This window comes from Felis catus, chromosome B4, assembly GCF_018350175.1.
Source record: "Felis catus isolate Fca126 chromosome B4, F.catus_Fca126_mat1.0, whole genome shotgun sequence".
Lineage (NCBI taxonomy): Eukaryota > Metazoa > Chordata > Mammalia > Carnivora > Felidae > Felis > Felis catus.
Window position 1 is genome coordinate 101,832,666 of NC_058374.1, and position 13,099 is coordinate 101,845,764.

The 13,099-nt window shown below is 34.8% G+C and overlaps 1 long non-coding RNA gene across 3 annotated transcripts in view; it reads left to right on the forward strand.

Annotated features, from left to right (window-relative positions):
• Nucleotides 1–13,099, forward strand: part of LOC123386654 — a 78,038-nt gene that overhangs the window by 10,762 nt on the left and 54,177 nt on the right. The window contains exon 2 of one of the 3 annotated variants that reach the window (XR_006600890.1): nt 10,186–10,258. The exons of the other annotated variants lie outside the window; for them this stretch is intronic. This is a non-coding gene — a long non-coding RNA (uncharacterized LOC123386654). The remainder of the gene's footprint in view (nt 1–10,185; nt 10,259–13,099) is intronic. 3 annotated transcript variants of the gene reach the window in all.

Consider the following 13,099-nt stretch of genomic DNA (forward strand, 5'->3'; position numbering starts at 1 on the left):
AGTTCTTTATATATTTTGGATTTTAACCAGTTACATATGATTTGCAAATATTTTACTGGCATCAATTGTAATGTCTTTTCTTTCATTTATCATTTTACTTGACTCTCTTTTTTGTTGGATAGTTTATCTATAGTTCTGTCAATTTAATCTTTTCAAAAAAAAAAAAAAAACCTCCTAGTTTCACTGAGTTTTTTAAACTGTCCTTTTCCTCTCTATTTAATTTATTTTGCTTTGGTTTTTTGTTATTTCCTTTTTTCTGCTATGTCAGACTCCGTTTTTTCTTCTTTTTCTAGTTTCTTGAAGTGTAAAGTTAAGTTTGAAGTTTTCTTTTCGTTTTTTAAATGTAGGTATTTACTGCTGTAAACTTCCTTCTTAAAATTGCTTTTGCTATGTATCTCTTAAGGTTTGATATGGTGTGTTTCCATTTTTGTATGTCTCAATATACTTTCTGATTTATTTTCTGATTTCTTCTTTGGCTCACTGTATATTTAGGAGTATGTTGTTTAATTTCCACATATTTGTGAAATTTCTAATTTTCTTCCTGTTCTTGATTTTTGGTTTCATGCCATTGTGTTCCAAGCAGATGCTTGATATAAAATCAATTTTCTTAAACATGTTAAGACTTTCTTTATGGCCCAACATCTGATTTATCCTGGAAAACGTTCCATACGTACTAGGGAAGAATGTGTATCCTGATGCTTAGGAATGAAATGTTCTGTATATGTCTATTAGGTCCATTTGGTCTGTAGTGTTAATCAAGTCTGCTATTCCCTTATTGATTTTCTGTCTGGATGATATATCTAATTTTAAAAGTGGGGTAATAAATCCTATTATTATTGTTATTATTATATTGCTACTTATTTCTCCCTTCAGTTCTACTGATATTTGCCTTATGTAAAGCTATTGTTGGGTCTGCAGTGGGGCCAGTGTTTGGCAGGCTTATTACTAGGTTGTTGGGTATACATGGATCCTGCCTGGCCCCTAGGTGGGAGGGACTACCTCCAGGACCTTATACAATAGGGCGGTGCTAGGACAAGGATCCACTTCAGAGTCTGCAGTTGGGTCCTTATACAGCAGACCTGTCACCAGATATGTGGCTCGTGTCAGGTATCTGGGAAGGCTTTGCAACACTGGAAGTTGCTGAAGTCTGCGTCTGGGGCTGGCAGACCTGTTCCTGACCTGGGGCCAGGAGGGGCTGGAGTAGAGCTCTTTCAGATCTTTAGCCCAGAAGAGAGTGTCTCCCACCAGTCCCATGCCAGCAGGACCACTCATAGACTGTAGTGGTTTAGTATAACTCAATGATATTCTTTATTTCCACAAAATAACACTTCACTGGACTAAATACAGCATTAACGAAATAGTATGTGGTTCTAATTGCTTTAAGTTTTACTTGAGACCCAATGCCAACATGGGATAGTGAATTCTCTCTCTCTCCTTGTTTTCCCTACGTATTTGCCATGTATATTCTGGCCTATATAATCCAGTTCAGTTTGAAGAGGGAACGTACATCTTCATTTTCTAGTTAAGTAGATGGCATATCTAGTTAAGTGGATAAATGAGTATATAAACACATGAATGGAATGAAGGTTATACAGCAATCATGGAAATATTGCTGGATATTCTTTTATGACAGTCAATAAAAGGACTACAGTACTGATCAATGGAGCTCTTGAATTGCTCTTTTGGTAAGGGAAAAATTTAACCCTGGTGCTGAAAGCCTGGCTTAAGATGTATCCCTTGAACTCTGCCTTGATATTGAGCCCACATGATGAACTTAAATTGATTAAATCTAGGATGCTATGTGTTAAGTCATGAAAATGCTGGCTTTCAGAAAAGATAATAAATTATTTTTAGAAGAGAAATCAGGTTATTTGAGAGAGTGAAGCGTGGGTGGGGGATAAAGAGGCTACTTCCGTTGAACAAGGTATTTGGAAAAGTATATTAAGAAAAAAATTACAGTATATATATCTAGGTCTGCCATACCTATATGACCATAACTGTGATTATATCCAGATTTCAAATAGGTTTGAATTCTTTTTTCTTATTTTCTTATTGAATTCTTATTGAATTCTTATTTTCTTTCCTTTTATTTTCATATTTAACTTTTTTCTATGTTTTTCTTTTACAATCAGTAAAGAATAAAATTCAATTAAAAATACGTGAATAAAAACGAACTAATGTTTGGTAAATAGTTAAGAATAACTTCCTGAGAGCTAACAAGTTCTTTCCTGTATTTAGAATACTCTCTTTTAGTTTTAACCACAGAAATGACAACATACAGGCTTAGGATGGAAAAAAATATCATTGGGGCATTTCACCTGAAAAATGATTGAGTACCTTTACTCTTTGTATCAATTAAATATAAATGGCTAAAGTATTTCCCACTTAGTTATGACTCTAGAAAATAAATGTTCAGGTAAACATTTCCTAAACTTGTTCAATGAAACATTAATATCTTGAAAATTTGCTCACAGGCATTCCTTAGAACAAGGGTTTTATAATCCACTTGGTCTGGGAAATGAACTTCAACAAAATTAAACAGCCTTATTTTACAGATAGTTTCTCAGAGCCATTTCATGTAATAATGTGCTTTGTGATTCTCCAGGAGGAGACACAACTTGTAATGTTTCCTAAACCTTCACCAAGAATTCCCATTAACACATGGCATAATACAGTTTTGGGAAAAACATGATGGCAGATGTCTGCTGCTACATTCAAGTGGGACATAATGCTCTTCCGTGTTTGGTTATCTCTAATTTTACATTCACATTGTTTTGTTCACCTTTCATAATTTATCTCTATCCTCAAACGCAAAATGGTCTTGCATTGCTTTCTTTTTATTTTTGAGAGATGGAACCAACATATCTTTTTTTACGAGAAAGATTTGTTGTTATGAATTGTATTCTGTTACAATAAGAAATCTAGAGAATTTATTCATTTGTTAGTTTATTTTTGATTATAAAATTTTCAAGTAAAAAACCATAAAGAATTAAATAGTGAATAGTTGTGTAAGCAGCTTCAACAAATAAAACATTACAAGAAATGTTTCCTTAGACTCCTCCTACTTCGTATCTACTATGTCTAAGAGGTGGGCATCTTGAATTTCAAAACTTAAAATACAGGTTTTTATATATTTATAGGTCTTTATATATTTTTATATATTTTACTTTTACTTAATGCTTTATGTGAATGGTATGACACTATATGTGTTTATCTGTCCTACAGTTTTCCCCCTCCGTGATGTGTCTGTGAGTTCTATATTAATGCTTTCAAGGCCACCATGATCAAACAAACAAACAAACAAACAAACAAAAATTTGGGGTGACTGACAAACTCAGTTTCCTGACGTGGAAGTCTTTGACTGGTTAAGGCTTGATTATTCGACCTAATATATCATTAATTAGGATACATGTCCCATTTGTTCCTGAGACACAACTATTTTCCAATTTTTGAATGCTGTTTTCTACATGCCTATGATACATGGGCATGTTTGTATCCTTTTGGTTCAAATAAATCCACACATTTATTCTGTTTGGTGATCTCTCAACTAAGAGAGATGTTTGAAAATTTTCTGCATCCAAGTACTTATAATTTCCTCGCTTTAACTTAGTGTTGCCAATTTCTTCTTGTAATTCTTTCATTTTTTGCTTTATATCCTTCATAGTTTGTGTTATTAGGTGTAAAATAATTTAGAATTATGGTATTATGTCTTCCTGGGGAATTTAACTTCTTAATCGTGATATTGTATCCCCCTTTATCTTTACCATGCCTTTCTTCTATTTACCTTTATTTTATTTGATAGTAATATAGCTATACTTAATTTTCACAAACTTCAATTGAAAAAAATTTTTTTAATGTTTATTTATTTTTGAGAGAAAGAGTGAGACAGAGCGTGAGCGGGGGAGGGCCAGAGAGAGGGAGATACAGAATCAGAAGGAGGCTCCAGTCTCCGAGTTGTCAGCACAGAGCCCAATGCAGGGCTCGAACCACGAACTGTGAGAACATGACCTGAGCCGAAGTTGGACGCCCAACTGACTGAGCTGCCCAGGCGCCCCACAAACTTTAATTTTTAATATATTCATAGGTCTTTATGTTTTAGATATGTCTCTTTAAACAATATAGCTAGAATATTTTAACAATCTGAACATACCTATTTTTTAACTGATAAATTTAATTATTTTATATTTATTGTATTTATGAATATACTTGCCCTTATTTCTATTAGTGACTTCTAGCTTTCAATTTGTCCTGCTTTTTTCTCCTTTTTTTAAGTATTAGAGTGCCTTTCTTTGGAACGTTTCAGATATGTGTTCCTGTGCTTATTTGGAAGTTATACCTCAATTCTTTTCTTTAGCAGTCACCCTTAAACATTTAATTTAACATGCATATTTAACACAATCTAAAGTTAATGAATATCTCTATACCGCTTCTGAGCAATTCAGTATGCTTTGACTTCCATTACTTCCTTCCAATTTACATAGTATTATTTTCCAGTATTTTAGTTCCACTAGATCAATCTTGTTTTTCACCTCCCAGATTGTTACTAATGTTGTTGCATTAAGCAGTCATCATTTGCTTAGATTCACCCACACATTTATGATTTTCTTTGATCACTATTACTTCTTTCATTGTACTTTTTCCCTTTTGGTTCAGTTTCTTCCAGAAGTTCCCTTATTGAAGGTCTATTGGTGGTAAATGCTCAGTTTTTGTTTTTCTGAAATGTCATCACTTCACCTCCTTTCCAGGTGTAAGTTTATGATCATACATCATTCTAAATTGACAGTTCTGAACAGTTCAGAAGTGTGTATCAGTATCCCATTCTCTTCTGGCCTCTATTCTTCCTGCTGAAAAGTCTGCTTTAGTCTATTTGTTCTTCCTACGATGTCTCTCGATTGTGACAGAGACAGTTAACCATTGGGTTCCTGAGTCATCTTGGACTCAACAAGCTGCAACCTAACGCCCAATCCTCTATACATTAAGAGACAAATCAATGCTGCCTCATTCTTCTGAAACACTGTGGATTTAGAAGGGATTTAACCCCGAGAACTCTGGAAAATTTTGTTAATAGCCCTTTCCACTTTCAGTTCTACCCGTTGCTTCCCACACCATTGACAGTGAGAGAGTTGAAAGATCTTTAGATGAAAAACCTCAGAGCAGGTGAGGTATGGTCTCTCCATTGGACATTAGCCTGGGAATGAATATCTCTCTGAAAATTTGAAAATCAGGCCACCAAGATTCCTTGACCCTGTGACAATTAAAAAAGCCTGGAAAACAACCCATCTCTTTTTTTTTTTTTTTAACCTAGGGCATGATTTGCTGGCTGCATCAAGAGTGGGCCAAGCTACATTAAAATGCCCCTTTAAAGGAACTGGATGTGCAACCAGAAGGTTTGGGAGCCATTGAAAGGAATTGACAGGGCTTCTCTGTTGTGCACTACATACAGAAGTTGGGTGTTTACTTTCTGAGTAATTAGAACATGTTAGATTCTGTGCAGGTGGAGAAACGATAATGCGATTTCTTATGAGTGCTAACCTGGGGGGAAGAGTACAGACCTAAATTGATAACACAAGATTATTTTGAACCTGGACTCCTCAAGCTTCTTCCTGTTGTTTCAAGAGCAGTGTGCTTTAAGTGTGTGTGTGGGTGGAGGTGTGTAGAGAGGACCAGGGACGTCTCACAACTTCCATTTCCTTTCAGTCCGTCCTGTATGATCTCTAGCTCTCAAGTGACTAAATTGGCTTTTCCTGGCTTTTCTCACTAATTCATGTGCCATTCAGAGAATCCAGGTGGTTTCCAAGAAAACCATATATTGCCTGACCTGTGTAGGTAATATTTTTACCACTGTGACTATCCTTAGGTCCAAGGTAACACTACCTCATCGAGAAGCATCTCCTCTTTGGAAGGGGATTTAGACCCAGAAGCGAGCCTCAGTGAACTGACAAACTTTATGTTGTTTGGGAGCAGAATGCTTTCTCCTGCTGCCATTATCCTCATATATCTCCCCTCAGAAAAGTGGTGGTTCTGACTCAGCCTACTGCCTGCCAGGCAAGCCATCCTAACCAGACTTTTCCTCAGCATCACTCACCTTTGGCCAACCAGGGTCTCTTACATGCCTTGTCTCCATGCCTCACTGGCACAAATGACACAGCTTACATTTCAGGGTAGGGCTCTCACCTGTTTCTTGGGTTCCCTGTGCACTGCTTCTCTTTAGCTTGAGCCTTTGTTTTAAATTGAGCAACCATTTTCTTCCCATTGTCTGGATTTGATTTTGTCATTTGTTCACAGATCTCCTCCTCACCCCCAGAGCATCTGTCATGTCTACCTGTCCACTCGGATCCTTCCAATCTCCATTAGCTCATTTGTTTAAATTGTTTGCCTGTATTCATTTGTGTATCACATTGTTTTGGAGAGAGGGAATAAGGAATGATTCACTAATTTCCAAAAAAATATTTTTTTTTGTTTTCCATGTTTCCTATGTGTATTGTTGTCTGAAACACACGAGTCTCCAAATTTTTTTCAGTAGTTTAAATAAACAACATTATTCTCAGAGTGAAAGACTTCTTTAACATGAAGCTGCATGAAATGATATTGATAAATGGCCTGTCAGCTCTGTGAGTAGGGCAAAGGCATGAGTTTTATCGTGGACATCAAGAAAAAGAAATGGAAATTAGGCCTAAAGTCAAATCAGTGTTAAAGCCAACCAAAGCAATTGACTGAATGGAAGCATTTTATAGGACCTGCATTAATAAATAAAGTAGATATTGATGTAGCTTTAAGAGATCTGAAATGGAACTCTTTGAAAATTAAAAATACATCTTGAAGCATTTTGTCCTTTCCCCCCCTCTCCCGCACTGATGAATACCCGACTGGAACTTTGTGGCACATTTACGGAGTAAAACTGGAATTCATGAATTATTATGCACAATGTTCTTAACCGCACATAGTCTCTGTCACTAGAACCATTGTCACCCACCCCCACATCTTGTCTCTCCATCCAAAACAGAGAATATTTGTGCTGTGAGACATGTTGTATTGAATTACAGGGAAGCAATATGAAGAATATCCAACTCTCGACATCCAAAACTGAAGCACTAAAATTGCACATTAACTGTATTGTTCAGATGAAAAACACCACATTTTCCTTTGATTTTTACAATAGTTTATGCTGCTTGGAAATTATGGGCTGGCATTTCAAAGTAACATTTTAGAAGAGGAGAATGGATATTTTAGAAGAAGATTTCTTTGGCATAAACTGTGTCAGAATGGATTTTTTTTTTCAAATGGTGAAAATCCCTATAAGGTTGGAGTCTTTGAAGGCAGACAGACAAGATGGAAAATATTATGTGACTTAAATACATCTTTCTGTATCTTAACTCCCAATTGTTTCTTTATGAATGACCTCAGAAGGACTGATTTTACTGCTACCGAAAACTGTCTGAAGACGAGAAGCCATTTCAGTAAGAAAAGCAGAGAGTAAACAAAGCTAAGATACTGAAGTGAATGTCATGAATCCTGAATAGAACACATGGATAACCTGATTTGTTCCATTTTATTAAGTTACAATGAAGTAGAAGTTTTTGGGACTCTACTGTACATAGAGGTCAAAGTGGTATGTGTTTTTATCAAAATGAATTCTAATTGTTCAGCTGTACGAAGGTGAATCCTGGCAATATAGCATAGTGGTTAGAAGAGAAGAGCTTTGTGCTCAGACTGAAACTGGCTTCAAATCCCAACCCTGTCAATTGCTAGTTAAGTGCTGGCAAATTACTTAATCTAAGTCTTATGTCCCACATTTGTCTGTGTCACAGGATAATTGTTTATTATATGAAGAGTGAGAAGTACATAAGGTATCATCAAAATTAAGTAAAATTCGAGGTGCCTGGGTGGCTCAGTTGGTTAAGCATCAGACTTCAGCTCAGGTCATGATCTTGCAGTTCACGGGTTCGAGCCCGGCAGCAGGCTCTGTGCTGACAGCTCAGAACCTGGAGTCTGCTTCATGGATTCTGTGTCTCCCTCTCTCTTTGCCCCTCCCCCACTCATACTCTCTCTCTCTCTCTCTCTCTCTCTCTTTCTGAAAAATAAACAAAACATTAAAAAAAAAACTTAAAAAATTAAGTAAAATGAAAGAACTCAGTGCAATGTCTGGCATGCATATATTAAGTTCTTAGTAGATGCTACTTTTTATTATTATTATAAGACAAAAAGATTGTTATATAGGAAGTAGGCAAATTCTGATTTTCAACTTTTCCAATTTTTTATAGTAAATTAAAGTAGGCTCCTCCTACCTGTGGGGGCTATGTTTCGAGACCCCCAGTGGATGCCTGAAAACAACGGATAGTACCAAACCCTATATATATATATATATATATATATATATATATATATATATATACACACACACACCTATATATAGGTGTATGTGTATATATATATATATATATATATATATATATATATATATATATAGGTATATAGATAGATAGATATAGGTATATATAGGTATATATATAGGTATGTGTATATATAGGTATATATATAGGTATATATATATAGGTATATATCATAGGTATATATGTGGGTATATATATGTATAGGAAAAACATAGTTATATATGTATATATATTATACATATATATTATGTATATTATGTTATACATATATTATATATAATATATATTATATTATAAATATATTATATTATACATATATATTATATATATATAACTATGTTTTTCCTATACATATATATACCTATGATCAGTTTAATTTATATATTAGGCAGCAATTAACAATAATAAAATAGAATGATTATGACAATATACTCTAATAAAATCACACATTCTATGTGAATGTGGTCTGTTTCTCAAAATATCTTACTGTGCTGTGCTTATTCTTCTTGTGATGATATGAGACGATAAAGTGCCTGTGTGATGAGATGAAGTAAGTGAATGATGTAGGTATTGTGATGTTGCGTTAGGCTGCTACTGACCTTCTGATGATATGTTAAAGGAGGATCATGTGCTTCGGACTGTGGTTGACAGTGCATAACTGAGACCATAGAAAGCAAAGACACAGATAAGGGAGGACAATTCTAATACTATTAATAACTTCATAGATGAAAGTTACCACAAACTGTAAGGAACTGTGGCAAAAAAAAAATTTAACTTTTTTGCATTATCTCAGCTCTACTTTACCCACTTCCCTGATTATTCATAAGCTTTGAAAACTTCTTCCAAAAGTAAGTACTTGTCAGTCTTCTTAATGGCCTCCAAGGAGAGAGATGTCAGGAAATTCACTTGAAGACTATCTTGGTGTTTAAGCCTGCTGAGTTTCTGTCTCTACAATTTGACATTCAGTGGGAGCAATAAATGGTGATCATATCATCAAGAAATTAGATTCACCCTTCAAAACATTTTAGTGACCGATTCGTTTCACATTTCTCTGTGGAAAGATTTATACATTTATACTCAGAATGGTTTTGTGTGTGTGAGCACGCGTGCATATGTATGTGTGTACGTTGAGAATGCCAAGTCTGAATCTTTCACAGGTCTGAAGTGGAGTCTTCTCATGGCATAGCCATGTGTTTGTAGAATTGTACTAAGTTTACCATTTAGTCAAATAGCATAATGCATTTTACCTATGTGCTACCATATTAAACAAATTCCATACTTTTCTTTATTTAATTGCCTACACATATGGAGAGACTTATCTGAAAGGCTGTCTTTAATGGGATAAAAAGTCCTACTATTCTAGATTTTCAGTTCTCCCTAAATTGGCCAGGGCTGTTGATTACAAATATGAGAAATGAACTTCAACAAGATTATGAATGGAAGAAATTTATTATGAGAAAGATAGGACAGGGACACTTCATGAACCCAAAGGTGGAAAAGTACTAAAGTTTCAAAAAGAGGGATTGCAATTAGCAATTAGATAACCTTTAGAACTCTTGTAGCCTACCTCTCTATACCTGTTGTATTATTTTAGCCTTAAAGGCTATTTCTTTTTTCTTTCTTTCTTTCTTTCTTTCTTTCTTTCTTTCTTTCTTTCTTTCTTTCTTTCTTTTCCTATGTGTTTTGTGGAAAATGGCTGGCTTATATTTGCTTATTCATGTTTAAAGGATAAAAAGAAGAAAATCAGCTTACATTGAACTAGAATTCTTTATTTTTTAAAAATCTATGTTCTCAGGGGGAGAGAAACTCAGGAGGAAGACGTTTGGGTCAAGTATGCAACAAGAGTTCAATAAAGTTTGGACATAGAGGTAAGGTTATGTAGTATAAACATGATTCCCTAGTTGCTTCCCTATCATGTTTTTGAGGAGGTAAATTACAGGGTCATAATGAGCTATGTTGATACCATAAAGGAAGTCCACTACTCTTTCTCATCTCAGTGTCTGAAGAAGAGCTCTGCGTCTCAGAACTTTATATGAGGTGTAATCATTTCACATCTGCTTTGCACCTCTCCCCCCAAGTTTTCTTCTCTGTATGTGTGGCAGTCTCTCATCATAGTTGTTTCTTCTGAAAAATATTCTTTTTACTTTGACTACTTCCAAAATTAACCGTGATTACATTGAATCATATTTCTGTGTTCTATTGGCACTATATTTATAACCGAATATTCTGCTATTCATAATTTTAGTAAGATATTGTTCATTCTAGTATTTATGACCTTCATAAATAATATCCCTGTCTCAGCTTTTAGAGCATTACTAAATATGTTGTCCTGAATGGATGTACACATACTCAGCCATAATGCACCAGGTTGTACCATTTACATTTATCAAACAAAAGCCAAGATATAATAGATATCAGTGTGTGTGTGCACGTGTGCATGAGTGTGTTTGGTCGGAAATAATGTGGCATAATGGTATGTGGGAGCTGTCAAGCATGCAAGAAATGTAGCCTTTCTCTTGAGAGAAATAGGGGGGAGATAGAACTATACCCACATCTCTTACGATCTTGAGGAACTTGCATAGATTTTAAAACACATAAGAATCAAATGAAATGAGTATAATTGTCTATTGCAATGTCTATTTGAGCTCAGTTTCACAAGTTTGAGGTTTTCATGCTTAGACTACTATTAATTTGCTTGGCACACTATTTTCCTAGACTATAAAAAGGTTCCTACTGTCTACTTCAATCAGCTCTCTATTTAACAGAGCTGGCAGTCAATGCGCAGCTTGAGCTAGTGAGACTCCCAAGAGGACTCTTAAGGACATCTGTTGCTAATCTCCATTCCCTCAATTTTCCGAAGATTCTCTCCCTTCCCCCCCTCTCTCTTAGCAAATAGTATTACTTACAGCATTCCTGAGAAATGAAGCTTATCTGACATGCTTGCTTCATTTTTAGTCTATGTTCTTGCTCTTATCACTTCCTACATCTGATGAGACATTACTCCAAAAAAATCTTTCAGTCTTTTTTTTCACTTTCACCTAATATGAACAAACTTCTCCCCTCTACAAATACATTCCTATTTGATCCTTTAAGTTACTGCTCTTTTCCCCTCCCTTCTCCACCAGACATCTTAACATAAATGTCTACACACAGCCCCCACTTCCTCACTACCCACATTTTATCTTTTTTAAGTAGGTTCTATGCCGAACATGGGGCTCAAACTCACAACCCTCAGATCAAGAGTCACATCCTCTATACTGACTGAGCCAACCAGATACCCCCACACTACCCACATAATTGAGCTCTTACAATGCAATTTCTACACACACTACTCCTATTTTTTTGTATCAGCTGACTACTATCATAATTTTCTAATGTGTATGACATAGATAAAATGCATATCAATTTTATAAAAATATTATTTTGGGAAAAAATAACTTTCCACCAGGGTGAGTTAAAAGTATGTTTATAATAAAATTATTAATTTAATTACAATAAACTATAAAAATAAAATCCAATAAGAAATCTAAATTTCTGACTAGATTGTAGTAGTCTATTAAAGACTTAAAAATAAAAATATAATTTAAAACAAATATAATGGAAGCAAAAAATACTGATACTTAACAGGGTTATAATACTTAAATTGAAAGAGACCTGGGAGGATTAAAAGTTTCCCACTCTGTCCCCTGCATGCCCTCAGTACCCACAGCTGTTCCTCTCAAACCCGTCTTGAACTTGACCACTAAATGTTCCTTCCAATAAAAATATAATATTAGATTAAGAGGTATATACAGTGTGATGATCTTAAATAAGGGTTTGTGTAGTTTGTTATTTTTTTAAACCACTTTATTGAGGTTTGATTGACATACAAAAAGGTATGAATGTTTAATGCACATAATTTAGTGAGTTTTAAGATAAGTGCATGCCTGCAAAACCATCATTATAATCTTTTCCATTAATATATCCATAATTTTTAAATTTTTCTCCCATAATTTTTATTTTATTACTATTATTATTATTATTAACACTTAGCAGTAGATCTACCCTCTAGCAAATTTTCAAGTACGTAATACGTTATTTTTACCTGAAGCTTCTATGCTTTAGAGTAGATCTCTATGACTATTTATGTTGTATAACTAAAATTTTTAAATCTGACTAATATCTCCCCATTTCCATCCTTTCCCAGACCCTGGAAGCCACCATTCTATGCTGCTTCTGTATGACTAGTTTAGAGTCCTCTTGTAAGTGGTATCACATAGCATTTGCCCTTCTGTGCAAATCTTATCTCACTTACCATAATGTCCTTCAAATTCATCCATGTGTCACAAGTGACAGAATTTCCCTTTTTTTCAAGGCTGAATAATATTCCATTGCATGTACCACATTTGATCCATTCATCCTTTGATGAACATTTACGTTGTTTTTATGTCATGACTATCATGAATACTATCGCAGTAAACACAGTAATGCAGACATCAGCTCGAGATCCTGATTTCAGTTCCTTTGGCAATGACACTCAGAAGTGGAATTGCTGGCATTATCAACAATAACCAAACTATGGAGAGAGCCCAAATGTCCATTGACTGATGAATGGATAAAGATGTAATATATATATATATATATACACACACACACACACACACACACACACACACACACACACATATATATATATATATATATATATATATAATGGAATATTACTGGGC